This window comes from Pleuronectes platessa, chromosome 22, assembly GCF_947347685.1.
Source record: "Pleuronectes platessa chromosome 22, fPlePla1.1, whole genome shotgun sequence".
Taxonomy (NCBI): Eukaryota; Metazoa; Chordata; class Actinopteri; order Pleuronectiformes; family Pleuronectidae; genus Pleuronectes; species Pleuronectes platessa.
Window position 1 is genome coordinate 1,163,146 of NC_070647.1, and position 19,320 is coordinate 1,182,465.

Below are 19,320 nucleotides of genomic sequence, written 5' to 3' on the forward strand. Positions count from 1 at the left end.
TAGAATTATGAGTATGACAACGTCAGGCTAATCTGACACTGCAGCTAATAACGATTTTGACTATCTCCTGTTTGGTGCTGGACGAGTTATTCCCCACTGCTGCTAGATGTATGGGAATAACTTCGAGGTACTGCCTTCATTTTTGATAAAAATGTATTTAGTAAAATATTCATTAGTGCATCCAGCTTTAAAATTAACGATGCACTGAAGTAACCCAAACGCATTTTTAAATTCTAAATGCAAGTCCTGCAGACTGTATTTCAGTGTATATCAGCCATCCACATCCATCATGTAGGCTACACCATGATGGGACAGCAACAGGGAAGCCCACACTAATGAGTATTATGTTTTAAGGTTAGTAACTCCATAGGTCAGACACATACACCTGCTATTTGGTGGCTAAACTGGAAGACATTACTGCCTCTAAAAATTAAGAATAGAAAACAAAACACTGGGGTGAGACACTTCAGGCAAAAATATTGTTTTTTACAATTGACTTGTTGCTATAAGTAACTACTAACTGCTGATAAATAACCAGCAAAGAGGTAATCTGATTGTTTTTTTGCTTGTTGTATGAATAAAATGGTTAATGAACTGCAAAATTTGAAAAATTATTATTCTCTTTAATATGTATTAATTTCTGAGCACTGCTACGAGGTGAATGTTTCGTTTTTTTTTCTTGGAAAAAAGCTGTAAGTCCGTACAACAGCCTTCACAGTGGTGATTTGACAGATTAGGGAAACATAGATGCGTTTTGTTCTAAACTACAGTGCGCTCATGTAAAACATCTGTTTATAGCGAGTAAGTTTAAGTTGAAATTTATTTGTACACAGTCATAAGTGTTACTGCTCTGTGTCCAAAGTGTTTTTCCAGTTCCCAGTTTGCTTATCAGAATCAGAATCAGAAAGTATTTATTGCCAAGTAGGTTTACACCTACAAGGAATTTGCTTTGCTTATTGGTGCAGTCCAATCCCTGTACCTTTGGCAGAATATCAGTCTGTCCCTGATGTTTTTCCTGGAGAGAAGTGGCTTCTTTGCTGCCCTTCTTGACACCAGGCCATCCTCCAACATATAATATAATAATAACATAAAAACACAATAAATACAACACACATAAGAAAAGCAATAAAAAGAAACAATATATATTTACTCACTATTTACTTCTTATTTACTCCCTTTTTCTAATATTTATACAAAGTAACATTTATTTAGACATAAACATATCTAAATAAAATATATATAATAGATAAAAGATATAAAAAGTGAAGTAAAAAGATACAAAACAGTGAACAGTGTCAGATTGCAATATGCAATGTAATGCAGTATAATATAATATAATATAATGTGTTAATTTAACACATCCTTGAGGTGTGGGGGCGGAATAAAAGTCAGAATCAGGTGGGGGTCCCGGGCCTTGTTGATAAGGCCAACTGCAGCCGGGAAGAAGCTGGTCTTGTGGCGGGCGGTTTTGGTCCTGATGGACCGCAGCCTCCTGCACGAGGGAAGAACATCTAAGAGTTTGTGACCCGGGTGGGAAGGAAGTGAAAGACAGAATTTTCCTACCATGAGTTGTGTACATGCTTCATGTACTGAGGTTACAACTTTATGTGCAGTCAGTGGACATTTTGTATGATGATGACAAGCGTTTCTTGACCACCCCAACCAACCTCGGGCCTGTACACGGACCAGGTGCCTGGGTTTCCTACCCTGGGAAAACATTCATCAAGGCACCTGGGCAGACATAATTGCAGAGAAGAGAGACACCTTACACACTTTACAGTCTTATCAGCTGGGGGTTATGCACCAGTGGGTAGAGGCAGCAGGCAGCATCTTTGCAGATAATACACAAGTGATGGGTTACAAGTGATGGAGATGGAGAACCTTTGTACGATCCTATATATTTAGGAGTACATTTTCCTGTTATTCTGGATAATCCTGCATAGTATACCTTTGAGGTGTAACTCACACTTCTTGAGAAGTAAACTGGTATTTTGTAAAAAAAATTGTTAAGGTAAGATAGATTGTTAGGTAAGATACTTTACAATATTGTTTCTTCCATGTATAAAGACATATTTTATGTCACTTTCTTTATGTTTGTCTTTTTAAATATGTTTGCATCTTAAAATATAATAATGTTAAAAATATAATATGCAGACAAACGTATTTACGTATATACACACACCTACAAATAGTCTTGAATTATATATAAGAATCAAACAAGATAGAGAGTTATAAGCCAAAGACCTCACTTAAAACAGAGCAAACAGGGACAAAAACTGATATATTAATTTTCAAATGAAATTAGGCAGTGACAAAGAATCTTGCTTCTGTCCTATGTAACCACATGAGGATGTCATGAGATCTGTTTTTGTCCATTCAAGTGGGACAGTAAACACTGTACATCTGAAGAGTGTGGATGCAAATGACCTGCAGACAAAAAAGAGAAGGTGACTGTGACTGAAAATCTGTTTGAACATCTTAGGCATGTTTTGTGTACAGGGAAGATGCACGTATCTCAGAACCTGAAGTCATTTGCAGAACAAGTTTAAAAATGAAACAGTTCATTTGAAACAAAAAGACTAGTTCAATTGGACTAAATCCATCCCTAAATTTGAATCAATTTTCTTTTACTGTAGCAGCATAAATTGTTTCATTATTTATAATAAGTGACTAAGCGTGTCATGAAAAATGGTTGATTCAGTCTAAACTGTCCCTGATTGATCAGAGCAGACGTTGACAGAAGTGGAAAAAAACAGTTTTAGTTTCATGCAGACTTTGGTTTGAATGTTTTTTAAATGTAAGGATCACTCTGTGTAATGATCTTTCCTCACCATCATGATATGATGATATGTTCCATTGTACCTCTAAGGTCGGCTTTACCGACCTCCGAATCGAAAGTTGCAACTGGAATGCCCCTAGCCTGACGTTGTCATACTCACAATTCTAGTCAGAATATGATTCTGATACCGCTCCATTGGGCTGTGATTATGGGGCGTGTTTCAACCGAACCAGGAAATAAAATTCCTCTTCGCTCAATTGGATAGACCTACAACCAAACAGAGCAACGTAGTATGTGACGTATGTAAAGCGACGCATAGTTGTTGTCAACAGAACTCAACTGCACGCACGCTGGAAGAAGTAGAAGAAGATCAATAAAAACGATTTTTGCCGGGGTTGTAAAAATTGAGAGAAACAGTTAATGTAACAAACTTGACGCAGAGTTTCTCTAATGATGGCACACAGCTCTTTATTGTTCACTTCATCGTAGCCGTAAATACATCATAAAACTGGAATGACATTAAGTGCACGATATTTTAATCCATAAAATGCGTTAACGTGACAGTGACTCCCGTTCCGCGCTACCTGCAGCAAAGTAAATGGGACCAGCCTCCTTACCTCGTTCCGCTGGCAAGGGGTGTTAAACTATAGTTTTTGAGAAATGTCGCACAGCCCGCGTCCGGTCGTTGTTCCTGCTCCTATCCTTGTGCCGGCGCTGCACGGCAGGTGTCTTATTGCACTGGTCAACAAGGGAGGGATCTGGTGCGTCTATTAACATGGTCCGCTCCTTAAACTGCAGGTATTTATGCGAGGGGAGTCGCTACGTGTAAAACAAAATAAGCCCAACACAAAATAACTGAATAAAACAGTATGCATAAAGTGGCAGGTGTAGCAGTCAGTTACAGTAAAGGTGAATGCACGTACGAACAAGTTCTCCGTTTAGGATTACAACTCCACAACACATCAAACAAATCGTATCGCAGTTGTCGGTCCTGTAAGAACTTAATAACACGGTTGAAACGCGACATTCCCGTGTCCCATCTTCTTCGCGACCATCGGGGCCAGCTGATAGAATAAACTTTTTCTGAATCCCGTAGGAAGGATGGCGAAAACATCTTTTCGATCTACAAATGGCTTGATCGCATTTCTCTGTTCCTCTTTCAAAAGTAATGCGCTGTCGATGTCTCCTAAAACAGACTCAATGGCAGCATCTACACATCTCAGCTCTCCAGCGGCAGGCATTTTTGTGGAAAACAAAGTCAACCCAAGCGCTCTTTGATGACGTAGTTGATTACGTTACCGTTGATCATCTTTCAATCATCGTATAAAGCCCGCCCTGACAATCTGATTGGTCCGGTCGATTTACATACAGGCTAGAATGCCCCCATTAAGTCGTTATTAACTCGAAAGGTCGGAGGAATATCACTACCCCCTGACTTCGAAATCTAAGATGGCTGCTCCTTTTATCAACAATAAAAAATGAGAGCTGTGGTTTTTACTGCTGATTATAGCACTTCTTTCATTAAATTTGTCGTACACATACTTTTCAATTACTGTCTGTGGAAGTGTTACCACCGAGTTAGTATGCGTGAAATGCTGCGTAATAAGTTATTATGGAATGGATTTGCTAACAATGGCTAGCTGGCTGATGTAAACATTTTTCCGTATGTTCAAACGTTCTGTTCTTATTCTTGGACATCCAACCAAACTATGAAACTGGAACGCGATCAACTCGGCTTATTCAGGTTTGACGTCATTACGAGAGCCAAGTAATGGAATGCAGCATAATTCTCTCATCTACTCATACAAAGTTAATGATAGGCATTGAGCTGGCTTCACACTAAAATGGCCCCTAAGGAGAAAACAGTCACCTTTTGTTGTGCAGTTAAATAGTCAATGTTTAAGTTTGCATCCTATTTTAAAACAAGCAGACAACAATATCCATTGGTGCTTACTCATCATTCAGGGGCTGCACTGATCAGGGATCAGATAGACCATAAATACAGCAGCTTGCTACTCCATGTCACTTTACGTGTCAGGAACCGTTCATTTCTTTGTTATTTCAGTGTCACTTCAGCTGCTATTATCATGTTGCCGACCAGTCACAGGCTCTTTCCACAATTTACTCAGGTAGTTTCACTGGAGAGGAATAAAGGTTGTAGGTGCAACTGAGGCATTTACATTTGTTGCTATCTAATAGCTACACAATCTACACCACATGCATGAAGTGGCCACAGGAAGCTGGGGCTCACTTGGGGCCTGGTTGGTAATTCCATATTGATGCACACTTTTTCCTAAGTGAATGCTGTATACACTGCAAGTTATGGCTGAATGAAGACCTCTTTTTCTCGGAAGGCAAAGTATTCCCCTCACTGTCATATCACTTCAGCAGCACTATTAACGAGGGGGAACCTTACAGTGGAGCACCTCCTCTCCTCCTCCTCCTCCGGCCACTGGCCACTTTAGTTTCCAGTCCAGCAGACCAGTGTGTCTGCTCCACCTGACACTGGTTGAATATCTTTAATATATGGATGTAAACAACAACCTCACATGCACAATTCCTCTATGGATGTTCGTTCTTCTTATTCCTTGTTCTTTCTTCTCTCTGACTTCAGCTGACATCCACAATGAGTGGTTTGGGCTGGTTTTATTTTCCAGCATGTATTGCATCGTATTCTTCTGTGTTACTGGCTGGTTTATCAATAAAGTTGTGTCTTTGGACAACATCTGATTATTGTGTTCTCTCATCTTCTAGCTTTTCAATATCGTAAATACCGTGGAAATGGAAAATAAGAGTCAGAGGATTTTAGATTGTTACGGCCATTGACTATATATATATATATATATATATATATATATATATATATATATATATTTATATACAGAAAAGTGGTATAGAGGATGAAACGATGGATGGTAAATAGTGACAGCTGTAGGTATGTGCTTGCAATACACATTTGAATATTTGCTTTGGGTAATTCAAAACTGAAAACAGTTTAAGCTGCATTTGGCCAAGGTAACACAGATAAAATCATTTATTTGTATTAAAAAATTTAATTGTGAGTCTTGCACTTGCCATCTTAAAGTCAACATTTTAAAAAATGACTTTATTGTATAATGTCAGCTGGTATCTACATATTACTCCACCATGGGTAATAGTAATGAATGCACTGCTAATGTCTGGATGGACCTCTCAGTTCATTTGGAGGACGTGCTCTGTTTTGCGTCCTGTCTTCATCTGACTGCCATTTCTTGACAGCTCATAACAGGTTAGAACATCTCCGGAGCTCTCCTAATAAGAAGGTAAAATGCTTTCAGTGAAAATGCTGTTGTACGACTGATTTCCCATTGTAGAAAGCCTGATAAATACAAACCTGATTACTGTGAGTCATCCAACTTCATCTTCATGTACAGATTCAAAATGTCCTCCAGAAGATGGCAGTATAAGATTTGGATTCCTTCGAGGCAGCTGACATTAACAAATGAAGCTACAGTATTTTACTGTGGAGGCTGGGCAAAAGAAAAGTGAATCTGGCAGCTGTTAAAACAGACGTTATTTGTTTGTTCTTCTGTTGCATCGGCTGGCTTTGGTTTTCATTGCATTTTAATTCGTACATTGCTAAGCAGCCCTTATCTTTACCAATAAGAGAAGAACAAAAGAACCTCTGGCCTATGAAGGCCACAGCAGTAGGTTTTCTGTGTAATGTCAGACGTGGAAGTCATCACTCTGCATCCATGAGGCCTAAAGACAGCGTCGAGGCATTGTAAGCTCCTCTGGCAAGCCGATTGAGTATTTATTCCATATCCTTGATATCAAGTTTCAGTCCCCTCCACTAGTTCGGTCATTGTCAGCACTAGTTGGACATTTGGTCGCACTAGTTCGGTATTTTACTGAACTAGTTGAACAAAAAATCGTACTAGTCACTCTTTTTCAGCAACTAGTGGCACTTTTGTTCAACTAGTTAAACAGAAACCTTACTAGTAACACTGTATGCCGCACTAGTAGAGCCAAAGTCTCTACTAGTGGGCTTTTTGCTGCACAAGTGGCCCTTTGGACCGAACTAGTAATGCTGAAAGTGTTACTAGCTTACTAGTGAGCTGTAAAAGCTCTGACATGTAAGCTAGTCAAACATGGATTCAGCTTACTAGTAAACTAGTGGCCTCCAATTTTCTGCACTAGTAAACTAGTGGGAGCCCAAGTTTACTAGTACACATTTTGCACCTTACTAGTTTACTAGTAAAAAGCCTATTTTGACCTTACTAGCAAACTAGTAAGGTGCAAAATGTGTACTAGTAAACTAGTAGGGTCAAAAAAACCACTAGTTTACTAGTAAACACCTATTTTGCACCTTACTAGCAAACTAGGAGGGTGCAAAATGTTTACTAGTAAGCTAGTGGGCTTGAAATGGGCACAAGTTTACTAGTTGCAGTGTTTTGTGACCTTACTAGCAAACTAGTCAGGCTGAAAGGGCTTACTAGTAAGCTAGTGGCAGCCAAAATGCCGACTAGCTTACTAGTGGCACTTCTGGACACACATGCTAATGAGGGGATTCAATTTGAAGCTTCCTATTGGCTCTCCAGCAAGAGCTCCAGCCAGCAAAATATTAACCCTATAAAGCCTGGTGAGGTTTCACTGCGGTGAACTGCAGCTCCTTGCTTACTATCCAAACAGAATAAACACGTACATGTGTGTGTGCATCAGATTCATTATTGTTTTTGAACAACAATGAAACAAAGGTAAAAATATTTAATCTATTAGGTGACAGGGTTTTCAGTCCGTGAATCCAATAGTGTTCCCTCCTCTCGCTAGAAAGTGAAACATCCAAGCTTCCTCCTCTTGAGAGGAGTGATAGCGTCTCAATCCCGATATGAATTACTGGCATTTCAGCAGCAGCACAAACTGCACTGAAATGATCATCACTAAACACATTACAGGTGTTAGGGTTGCCACCATTGAGGGTTGAAAAACCGGGCAGCGATATCCTGGTTTCACGGAGGAATAACACATGCAGGAGTGGAAGTTTTTCACTTTATTGGGCACGCTCCAATCATTTCATAATAAAGCATAGACTTCAGTATAAGGGTACATATTAACAGAAGCCTAAAAACAGGTCTAGAATATAGCCCCCTCCTCCATTAATGTTTTGATATTTTCGAGAGTTGTATAATCTCAGGACTCGGGAGCCTCGGGAGTGGCCAGTAGTCCAACCCTGTCTCTTTGAAAACCCCACATCAGTAAAGTCCATTTCAATTTTATTCTGTTACAAAAAAAAAAAAAAAAATGATCTGAAGGTGAAGAAATGAATTAAATACATGAATATTCCATTGTAGGCCCACTGAGGGTATTATTATATTATATTATGAACAACTAATCTGACTAATGTTTGGAGGTCAGTGTATGTTGATCTGCTGCAGAATTTACTATCGCCAGTAGATGGCAGTGCTAAATGACCTGAGAAGCTTTTCTTTACTAATTTTCAATTGAAAACTTGCCATATACAAAAGAATAAGGCAATGACTAAATTAGTTATAACATACTGCATTCACTGTTCACAGGAATTACACATCTGTTAACATCCAGAATGTTTTTTCACATATCTAAGGATTCAACCATTTACTGTATCAAAACACATGAGCACACAACGTGCTTCTATTTTTTACCTATGCTCCAGAAATATGGAATTCCAAACCTATGGCCACAGGAGATGCAAGCTCTGTCAGAATTTGAAAATGGCAAATGAAAGGTCATTGATCAGCTGTCACGCTTCCTAAGCAAGCTTTCTTATCTGTTACACATTTTGTTGTTCTTATGTGTTTCTACGTTCCATTTCTATCTTTTACTTATGTGAGTTTTGTTAGTATACCTGTTCTTGCTATTTGCTGCCTCTTTCGTTTATTATGAATTGTATTGCTTGGTTTTATCTTGCACTATTTGCACCCGTTTTAATAAGTCTGTTTTTATTTTTAGTTGTTTCTTCACTTTATTGTAAAATACTTTGAGCTACTAATGAACCCTAATGAATTTACATTTAATCAAATGTAACATTTTAGGCATGGCTGCTAAAATAACTCTCACATGCCATAAAAGAATGTTGCTAAAAGGTTTAGATCATCACAATTCAGAGCGGGCACTTTAAGGCTTTGAAACACAGTTTGAACCCTGACCAATCAAAATCCTTGTCCCGCCTGCCTCATTTGCTTACAGTCCACTAGTTTACTAGTGGACATTTGCGCCCCACTAGCTTACTAGTGGCTGCATTTGCACTTTACATGTTAACTAGTGAGGCATAATTGTCCACTAGTAAACTAGTTCGGGTCTGTTTGACCTTACTAGTTAACTAGTGCGGCTTAAAAAGAGTCACTAGTTAACTAGTAAGAGCCAAAATGTCCACTAGTCACACTAGTGAGGTTGTTTTTTACCTTACTAGTAAACTAGTGAGGCTCAAAATGGCTCACTAGCTTACTAGTGGAGCCTAAAAGTCCACTAGTAAGCTAGTTGGGGTCTTTTTGGCCGTACTAGTGAGCTAGTCACAGCCACATTATTTTACTAGTAAACTAGTAAGGTCCAAAAAGAGCCACTAGTAAACTAGTGGCCCTGATATTGCCATCACTAGCTTACTAGTGGAAGACATTTTGTCTCACTAGCTCGACTCTGTATAAAACATGTAGGGACTTTGACCGAGCATGTTGAACATTTTTCTTACATGTTGGCCATTTTCTTCAACTAGTTCAGCTTTGCTCATAACTAGTGAACGAATGTGCGCAACTAGTAAGACATCTGATCGACATGTTGGGCTTTATTTCCAGCTAGTTGGCATTTTGGGCACACTAGTTGACATTATCATCTTACTAGTTTGACAAAACTGCTTACTAGTCGACATGTGCATGCAACTAGTTAACTAGTGAAATTCTGTATTGTCCTACATGTTATTTAGTGACCTTTTATCACATCACTAGTTAACTAGTTGCGTGCGCATGTCGACTAGTAAGCAGTTTTGTCAAACTAGTAAGATGATAATGTCAACTAGTGTGCCCAAAATGCCAACTAGCTGGAAATAAAGCCCAACATGTCGATCAGATGTCTTACTAGTTGCGCACATTCGTTCACTAGTTATGAGCAAAGCTGAACTAGTTGAAGAAAATGGCCAACATGTAAGAAAAATGTTCAACATGCTCGGTCAAAGTCCCTACATGTTTTATACAGAGTCGAGCTAGTGAGACAAAATGTCTTCCACTAGTAAGCTAGTGATGGCAATATCAGGGCCACTAGTTTACTAGTGGCTCTTTTTGGACCTTACTAGTTTACTAGTAAAATAATGTGGCTGTGACTAGCTCACTAGTACGGCCAAAAAGACCCCAACTAGCTTACTAGTGGACTTTTAGGCTCCACTAGTAAGCTAGTGAGCCATTTTGAGCCTCACTAGTTTACTAGTAAGGTAAAAAACAACCTCACTAGTGTGACTAGTGGACATTTTGGCTCTTACTAGTTAACTAGTGACTCTTTTTAAGCCGCACTAGTTAACTAGTAAGGTCAAACAGACCCGAACTAGTTTACTAGTGGACAATTATGCCTCACTAGTTAACATGTAAAGTGCAAATGCAGCCACTAGTAAGCTAGTGGGGCGCAAATGTCCACTAGTAAACTAGTGGACTGTAAGCAAATGAGGCAGGCGGGACAAGGATTTTGATTGGTCAGGGTTCAAACTGTGTTTCAAAGCCTTAAAGTGCCCGCTCTGAATTGTGATGATCTAAACCTTTTAGCAACATTCTTTTATGGCATGTGAGAGTTATTTTAGCAGCCATGCCTAAAATGTTACATTTGATTAAATGTAAATTCATTAGGGTTCATTAGTAGCTCAAAGTATTTTACAATAAAGTGAAGAAACAACTAAAAATAAAAACAGACTTATTAAAACGGGTGCAAATAGTGCAAGATAAAACCAAGCAATACAATTCATAATAAACGAAAGAGGCAGCAAATAGCAAGAACAGGTATACTAACAAAACTCACATAAGTAAAAGATAGAAATGGAACGTAGAAACACATAAGAACAACAAAATGTGTAACAGATAAGAAAGCTTGCTTAGGAAGCGTGACAGCTGATCAATGACCTTTCATTTGCCATTTTCAAATTCTGACAGAGCTTGCATCTCCTGTGGCCATAGGTTTGGAATTCCATATTTCTGGAGCATAGGTAAAAAATAGAAGCACGTTGTGTGCTCATGTGTTTTGATACAGTAAATGGTTGAATCCTTAGATATGTGAAAAAACATTCTGGATGTTAACAGATGTGTAATTCCTGTGAACAGTGAATGCAGTATGTTATAACTAATTTAGTCATTGCCTTATTCTTTTGTATATGGCAAGTTTTCAATTGAAAATTAGTAAAGAAAAGCTTCTCAGGTCATTTAGCACTGCCATCTACTGGCGATAGTAAATTCTGCAGCAGATCAACATACACTGACCTCCAAACATTAGTCAGATTAGTTGTTCATAATATAATATAATAATACCCTCAGTGGGCCTACAATGGAATATTCATGTATTTAATTCATTTCTTCACCTTCAGATCATTTTTTTTTTTTTTTTTGTAACAGAATAAAATTGAAATGGACTTTACTGATGTGGGGTTTTCAAAGAGACAGGGTTGGACTACTGGCCACTCCCGAGGCTCCCGAGTCCTGAGATTATACAACTCTCGAAAATATCAAAACATTAATGGAGGAGGGGGCTATATTCTAGACCTGTTTTTAGGCTTCTGTTAATATGTACCCTTATACTGAAGTCTATGCTTTATTATGAAATGATTGGAGCGTGCCCAATAAAGTGAAAAACTTCCACTCCTGCATGTGTTATTCCTCCGTGAAACCAGGATATCGCTGCCCGGTTTTTCAACCCTCAATGGTGGCAACCCTAACACCTGTAATGTGTTTAGTGATGATCATTTCAGTGCAGTTTGTGCTGCTGCTGAAATGCCAGTAATTCATATCGGGATTGAGACGCTATCACTCCTCTCAAGAGGAGGAAGCTTGGATGTTTCACTTTCTAGCGAGAGGAGGGAACACTATTGGATTCACGGACTGAAAACCCTGTCACCTAATAGATTAAATATTTTTACCTTTGTTTCATTGTTGTTCAAAAACAATAATGAATCTGATGCACACACACATGTACGTGTTTATTCTGTTTGGATAGTAAGCAAGGAGCTGCAGTTCACCGCAGTGAAACCTCACCAGGCTTTATAGGGTTAATATTTTGCTGGCTGGAGCTCTTGCTGGAGAGCCAATAGGAAGCTTCAAATTGAATCCCCTCATTAGCATGTGTGTCCAGAAGTGCCACTAGTAAGCTAGTCGGCATTTTGGCTGCCACTAGCTTACTAGTAAGCCCTTTCAGCCTGACTAGTTTGCTAGTAAGGTCACAAAACACTGCAACTAGTAAACTTGTGCCCATTTCAAGCCCACTAGCTTACTAGTAAACATTTTGCACCCTCCTAGTTTGCTAGTAAGGTGCAAAATAGGTGTTTACTAGTAAACTAGTGGTTTTTTTGACCCTACTAGTTTACTAGTACACATTTTGCACCTTACTAGTTTGCTAGTAAGGTCAAAATAGGCTTTTTACTAGTAAACTAGTGGTTTTTTTGGCTGCACTAGTTTACTAGTGTGCATTTGGGCTCCCACTAGTTTACTAGTGCAGAAAATTGGAGGCCACTAGTTTACTAGTAAGCTGAATCCATGTTTGACTAGCTTACATGTCAGAGCTTTTACAGCTCACTAGTAAGCTAGTAACACTTTCAGCATTACTAGTTCGGTCCAAAGGGCCACTTGTGCAGCAAAAAGCCCACTAGTAGAGACTTTGGCTCTACTAGTGCGGCATACAGTGTTACTAGTAAGGTTTCTGTTTAACTAGTTGAACAAAAGTGCCACTAGTTGCTGAAAAAGAGTGACTAGTACGATTTTTTGTTCAACTAGTTCAGTAAAATACCGAACTAGTGCGACCAAATGTCCAACTAGTGCTGACAATGACCGAACTAGTGGAGGGGACTGAAACTTGATATCAAGGATATGGAATAAATACTCAATCGGCTTGCCATACCTCTCTGCCATGCGGCACAGCGGCACAACCCCCCCCCCACACACCTTTATCTACATCTGTGTGCACGATGCCTCTGTCACTCTGCTACGCCACTGTAATCGTCTCCACTGTTCCTCTTTGTTCCGTCTCAGCGCTCACGCCTGACAGTTTGACTGCCTGTCTTTCCCATACAGATTTCCTCTCATAATATCAGCACTTTGTGCCGGCCCCCCCATGCACACAACCCCACTTCTCTCTATCCGATGCCCATCCCTCCCACTTTCATTAAAGACAGTGTGTGTAAGTGCGTGTGTCTGTGTGCGTGTGCGTGTGTGTGTGTGTGTGAGTTGTCGAAAGTTTACTTTAAAGTACTATCACCTGAGTAGCAGCTGCTGTTCTAGTGACATTTTGATGTGTCATTTTCTTTTCTTCGACTGCTTCTGTTCTCTTTTTGGTCTCATTCTTCTCCAACCCTATCTACGAGGAAACGAAACATCCACAGCGAATACATTTTACAAAAATTATCTGAGTGAATTAAGCCACATTTATATAAGAGCACAGGAAAAGTTGATCGACATATAGACAAAGACCAGGACTGTCTCATCAACAGATTCACATCCAGAATCCCCTGTGGGGTTCAGGTCCTTGGTTCAGGTCAATGAAAGATGATGGTTTCGGTTAAATGAAAATAAAAAGGCTGTGTCTAAATGGAATGGATTTGTATTTATATAGCGCTTTTCTACTCTTGATGACCACTCAAAGCGCTTTACATTACAGTTTCACATTCACACACACATTCATACAGTGCATCTACTTGCAGCACTTTTGTTATTCTATGGGGGGCCATTCAGGGTTCAGCATCTTGCCCAAGGACACGTCGGCATGCAGATGGTTCAGACTGGGGATCGAACCGCCGACCTTCAGGTTGGAGGACGCCTCAGCCACAGCCGCCTACAGAACACTTAAACAAAGCTGGAGTCACTATACGGGTGGAGATTGTGCAGTTACATCAGATATTCTTTTGGAAAACAAACACTTTATCTGTGAATATTTTACTAATATGTTCAGCATATTTGAGACTCATCATGAATTAACATTACCTCATTATTTAAACTTGAATCTGTGATTGGATTTTCTAAAAAACATTTGCTGTTGCAATTTAGTTAATAGACATATAAAATAGCTATCAAGATACTTTTGGTGTTCAGCTATTGTGATCTGGTTGCTGGGCCTGTAAAATAATTTGTTTGAATAATCAGACCTTGGTTGGGAGGAGGGAGAATCAGTGGACAAAGAAACAATCCAAGCTGATAAATGTGATTTGGAAACAGCCAGACTCATGCAGAGAGCAAGACTCAAAATCAAGCTTTTCTCCTCCCTCAGCTTAATGTCTTTTACTGTGTTTATAATCTGTAATTAGAATTAATTTTGATTCTGCTTAAATCTTGCAGCACTTTACTTTTTATGATAGAATCTGTACTGTGTACATACCCTGTGATATTTTGCAGTATATGTTACTGTTTGACCCAGTTAGAGTCAAATGTAAAAGTGATCATGATAGCTGCTCTTAATATAGGCTATTACGGACATTTTCCAAAATGATTCAAATAGACCTAATGGCTGGGTTCCAAACAGGCCTACTGTGTAAGTATGGGGGTACAGGGATGATTTAGATTACAAACTTACGATCAGTTATTTAGTTATAAATCGATGGTGTTGGATCATGAATCTGGATCATCCGGTTACGTTAACACTGAGTCGTGACAGTGAGCGTCACGTCTCGTAAATGCAGCCCCATAAACTCTGGAGCGAATCAAACAAACACTTAGAAAACTTCATGTTCTGATTTTGTCCTGACAACTTGTGATGAGAGTTTATTAGTTCAAGTGAGAACAGGTCAGCAGGATAGTGGCAGGAGGACACAGGAAACTCCAGCACGAAACAAACCATCCATCTGATCATTGTGCAGCTGTGGACCGGAGAAGAAACTCTATATTTTCACTGTTTGTTTCCACTGTTCTTCAACAAAGCCACTTACTCGCTGCTTCACATGAATGCTCCTCTTATCTCACACGCATACACACATTTTCGCCCACTCATGTAATTTCAATGGCCTATACAATGATGATTTATAAAATGAGCATGAACATTCATGTTCATCAATTGTAAACAGATTTGTTAATTGAACGCATTCATGCACAACAGTTGGGCTTCATTCTACCGATTGGCAGTTGGGGGCAGCAAAGCACTGGGAAACAAAACAATGAGCCCACAAAATTAGTGGGGGGCTAGCTTATAAATTGATGCAGATTTAAAAACAACAAAGCAGATAAGGTAACAACTTTTGTTTTTAAAGGCATCATCACATAATCATTTTACGTTGGTGAATCAGCACACTCAGTTGCATCGACAGGGTAAATTAGCATTCATCTTTTGTGTTGTATTTGACCTGAGATAAACTATGACATGCAAACATTTTACTAATGGTAGTAATCTGACATTAGTGGGAATAGAGCAGTTTGTCTCGTGTTTTGCATCACAGACTGAGTGCCATAGCAATAATGGTTTCACATGAGAGGACTAGTTTGAAGAAATCAGGAGACAGTGGTACAAACACATCTCTTTAATTCATTGTGATGTTGGAGACGGAGCTAGGCAGCTTGCAAACTGGAAGCCAGCTTGGTTTCTTAGCATGACACAATCTAGAAGTAACCAGTCTCCTCAGTGGTCAGTCAGCCAATTTACTTTTTGTATCCAAATGTACACACACGACACAGTCTGTACATCAGTATTTTTCTTTAACTAATCAATCAATCAATCAATCAATCAAATTGTATTTGTATAGCCCATAATCACAAATTACAATTTGTCTCATAGGACTTTAACAGGGTGTGACATCCTCTGTCCTTAACCCTCAGCAAGAGTAAGGAAAAACTACTAAAAACACTTTTAACAGGGTAAAAATACGTAGAAACCTCAGAGAGAGCCACATGTGAGGGATCCCTCTCCCAGGACGGACAGAAGTGCAATAGATGTCACGTGTAGGAAAACATCATCAAGATTAAAGTTTTTAGCAGCATTTGATGAGGGTAAACATCCCGAAGGACAACCCCAACATGACATGCCAAGCAGTCCCGCTGCAATCACAGTCCATGCTCAGCAACCAGCAGGACCACGATCCACCATCCAGATCAGACGCCACTCCAGTCCTCAGTCACCGTCCACCACCGCCCACCAGGACCCACCACGAGCCACGGCCACGGTCCGGGTCCACCGCCCGTACCCGATGCCAACGCGACACAGGGTCCGCCACCACCAACACGATCAGCCCACACAATACAGAATCCGCCACACTGGATCCACCACCGCGACCCCAAATGCGCGATCCAAAAACTGCAATCCATGTTGCAGCCACAGAGGCCCCGGATCTGCGGGTGATAAAGCAAAGGGATTACGGGGAAGGGGAATAGGGATAGAGAAGAGGAAGGAGAAGCTGGAGAGAGAAGCTCTGTGTGTCATGTGTCATAAATTCCCTTTGCGTCTTAGCGTCATCAGGGTTTTTTGCCTTGTAATCAATGATACAATGATACCGGCCGAACTTGAGGCTACACTGAGGCTCAAGGTAAATCTGACTGGATACTGATTTGTATGAGAGTACGATGAAAACCATGTGGCCCACTCAGTAGATCAGCCATCAATACCTCTGCCTTTTTAGACTAAACGCTTCCTATTTTAGAAAATAGAACAAGTTATGTTCTGCCGCACTAATTAGCTCTGACTATGAGCTTTGTCAAAAAGGAAGGTTTTGAGCCTACTCTTAAACGAACAAATGGTGTCTGCCTCCTGAACTGAAAGTGGTAGATTATTCCACAGCAGAGGGGCTTGATGGCTAAAAGCTCTGGCTCCTACTCTACTTTCAGAGACTTTAGGGACAACAAGTAGGCCTAAATTCTGGAGCGGAGTGCTCTAGTGGGTTGATGAGGTACTAACAGCTCTTTAAGTTAAAAAGGCGCTATATTAGTAAGGGCCTTGAAGGTGAGGAGGAGAATTTTAAATTCTATTCTAGATTTAACTGGAAGCCAGTGTAGCGATGCTAATACTGGAGAAATGTGCTCTCTTTTCTTGGTTCTCGTCAGGACACGTGCTGCGGCATTTTGGACAAGCTGTAGAGTCTTTAACGACTTACTGCTGGAGCCTGATAATAATGAATTACAATAGTCCAGTCTCGATGTAACAAAGGCGTGGACTAGTTTTTCTGCATCTTTTTGCAAAAGGACATGTCTGATTTTTTTGATATTACGCAAGTGGAAAAAGGCAGTCCTAGAAATTTGTTTTAAGTGACTATTAAAGGATAAATCAGGATCGAAGATCACTCCCAAGTTCCTGACTGTTTCATTGGAAGCAAGGGCAATGTCGTCTAGCGCAGCTATATCATTAGATAATGTATCTCTAAGGTGTTTAGGGCCAAGTATTATAACCTCTGTTTTATCTGAGTTTAATAAGAGAAAATTGCGGGTCATCCAGGTTTTTATGTCCTTGAGACATGCTCGGAGTATAACTGTGTGTCATCCGCATAGCTTACCAAAGTGAAGCCAAATCATCTTGATCAGTGGCTGGCTCAGTATAGGTCATCAACGTCACCGGCTCCTCCTTGGATAAATAGGATGATTTGTGATTTGCAGTTGTGATTCCTCATTGGTCATCGTTGTTTGCCCTTCATGGCCAACATACAGCACCCATATTCAAGATATTTTAGCCATATTTTATTCACAATCGAAGGATGGTAGACGTCTTGTCCATTTTCACTTTCTTATTAACAGTCTAAGGTTTTATCAATGACAAAGTGATAACCTCTTCTATTAATACAAATAACTTGTGAGAGCCAGATCCTCCTCCACACAATGGAAATAACTGATCAGATGAATCCTTGTTGAAAGGTTGCATTATATTGAACAGCAATGATGCTGAGATAGACAGCAATCAAAGTGTGACGCTCAGTCATTTGTTTATGGTTTTCTGTCTTGTGTTTTCTATTTCCTGTTTTATTTTGTAGCCCCGCTGTCACTGTCTTGTTTCAGCTTCTCGCTGTCTCACTTCCTGTCGTTAATTGTCTTCTCCAATCCTCATGTGGTTCACCTGTTGTAATTGCTCCTGCCTTCCCTCTGTCTGTCTATTTAAGCCTCTGTGTTCCCCAAGCCCTTTGTGGGTTCGTACTCGTTTGTCTGCCCGTTTCCACACGTGTAGATATGGTTTGTCTGTGCTTGCTGTCTCGACCAGCTTCTCCTGCTTCGTTGTTCTCTGTGCGCTTTATCGCCTGTTGAACTAGTGTTCCTGTTTTGTTTTTGTCTTGCTTAAACCCTTTTATTATATTAAATACCTTTTTGTTTGTAACCTCTGCATCCTGGGTCCATCTCCTCCACCAAACCGTGACACAAAGCCTTGACCTGAACACCCATAACATGAAGTTGTTGTCGGGTTGTCAAGCTAGCCTGCTGCCTTCACAAGTAGGTAGCAAACTATAAGATGCAATATCAAATCCTTTATAGAACACTATTTTAAGACCAGTTATTAGGAGAGATATTGCTTGACTGGCTTGTCCTGAAAGCACGCCACTGGTATGCTGTGATGATTTCCTCCCAGCCTTGTACACACCAGTCTAACGACTACAGTACATGCATCCGCCCATGAACTCAATGGGAAACGACCGCATTCTGCACTTCACAAACCAGACAAGAAGTGCACAGTGTGAATTTCATGATTGGAAGTGAAGCCTTCCCATGCAAAGCTAATGTTACTGTAGTAAGTCTATTTGATGCTTGCTTTCTCAGCAGGTATACAGTATAGACCTACAGCTACATAGCATGTTGACCACACCACTTCAACATACCCATAATATACACATATATTAGGAAAAAAAATGCGGAGGGTTTGAAACAATTGATACAGGATTCATTATCAACAGTGAGCTAACGGTGAACCAGAAATGATGATGTAATTTTAAGGCTACACATTTTGGAGTGCAAAAATTAATATTTGTACACTGTCACATCTTAAAAACGGAGCATCTTGTTGTTCAATACATTCAGCTAAAGATGAACCCCTCCTAGTGACATGCTCGCAGCACCACTGTTTTAAATCGCTGTTTTAGATTTCTCTGGCAGAATTCAGGCTTTATGTAGGAAGCATGACAAAATTGACACTGGATTTGCATTGCTTCTGTTCCACATATTAAAGCAGACAGTTAATGTTGCTGTGAAATTCTGAAAAATTACCAAATATCTGTACACAAATTAAAGCTTTAGGGCCAGCCGGGCTGTGCTGATTCTCACAACAGACGTACGTGTATGTGTTTAGCTGTATATTTCTGTGTGGGCTGTATTCAGGAAAACATCTTTCAAAGCCCACGCCCTTCAGTCAACACAATCCATATCCCCATATGTAGCTCATCCTGTCTTCTGGTTTTTACATTC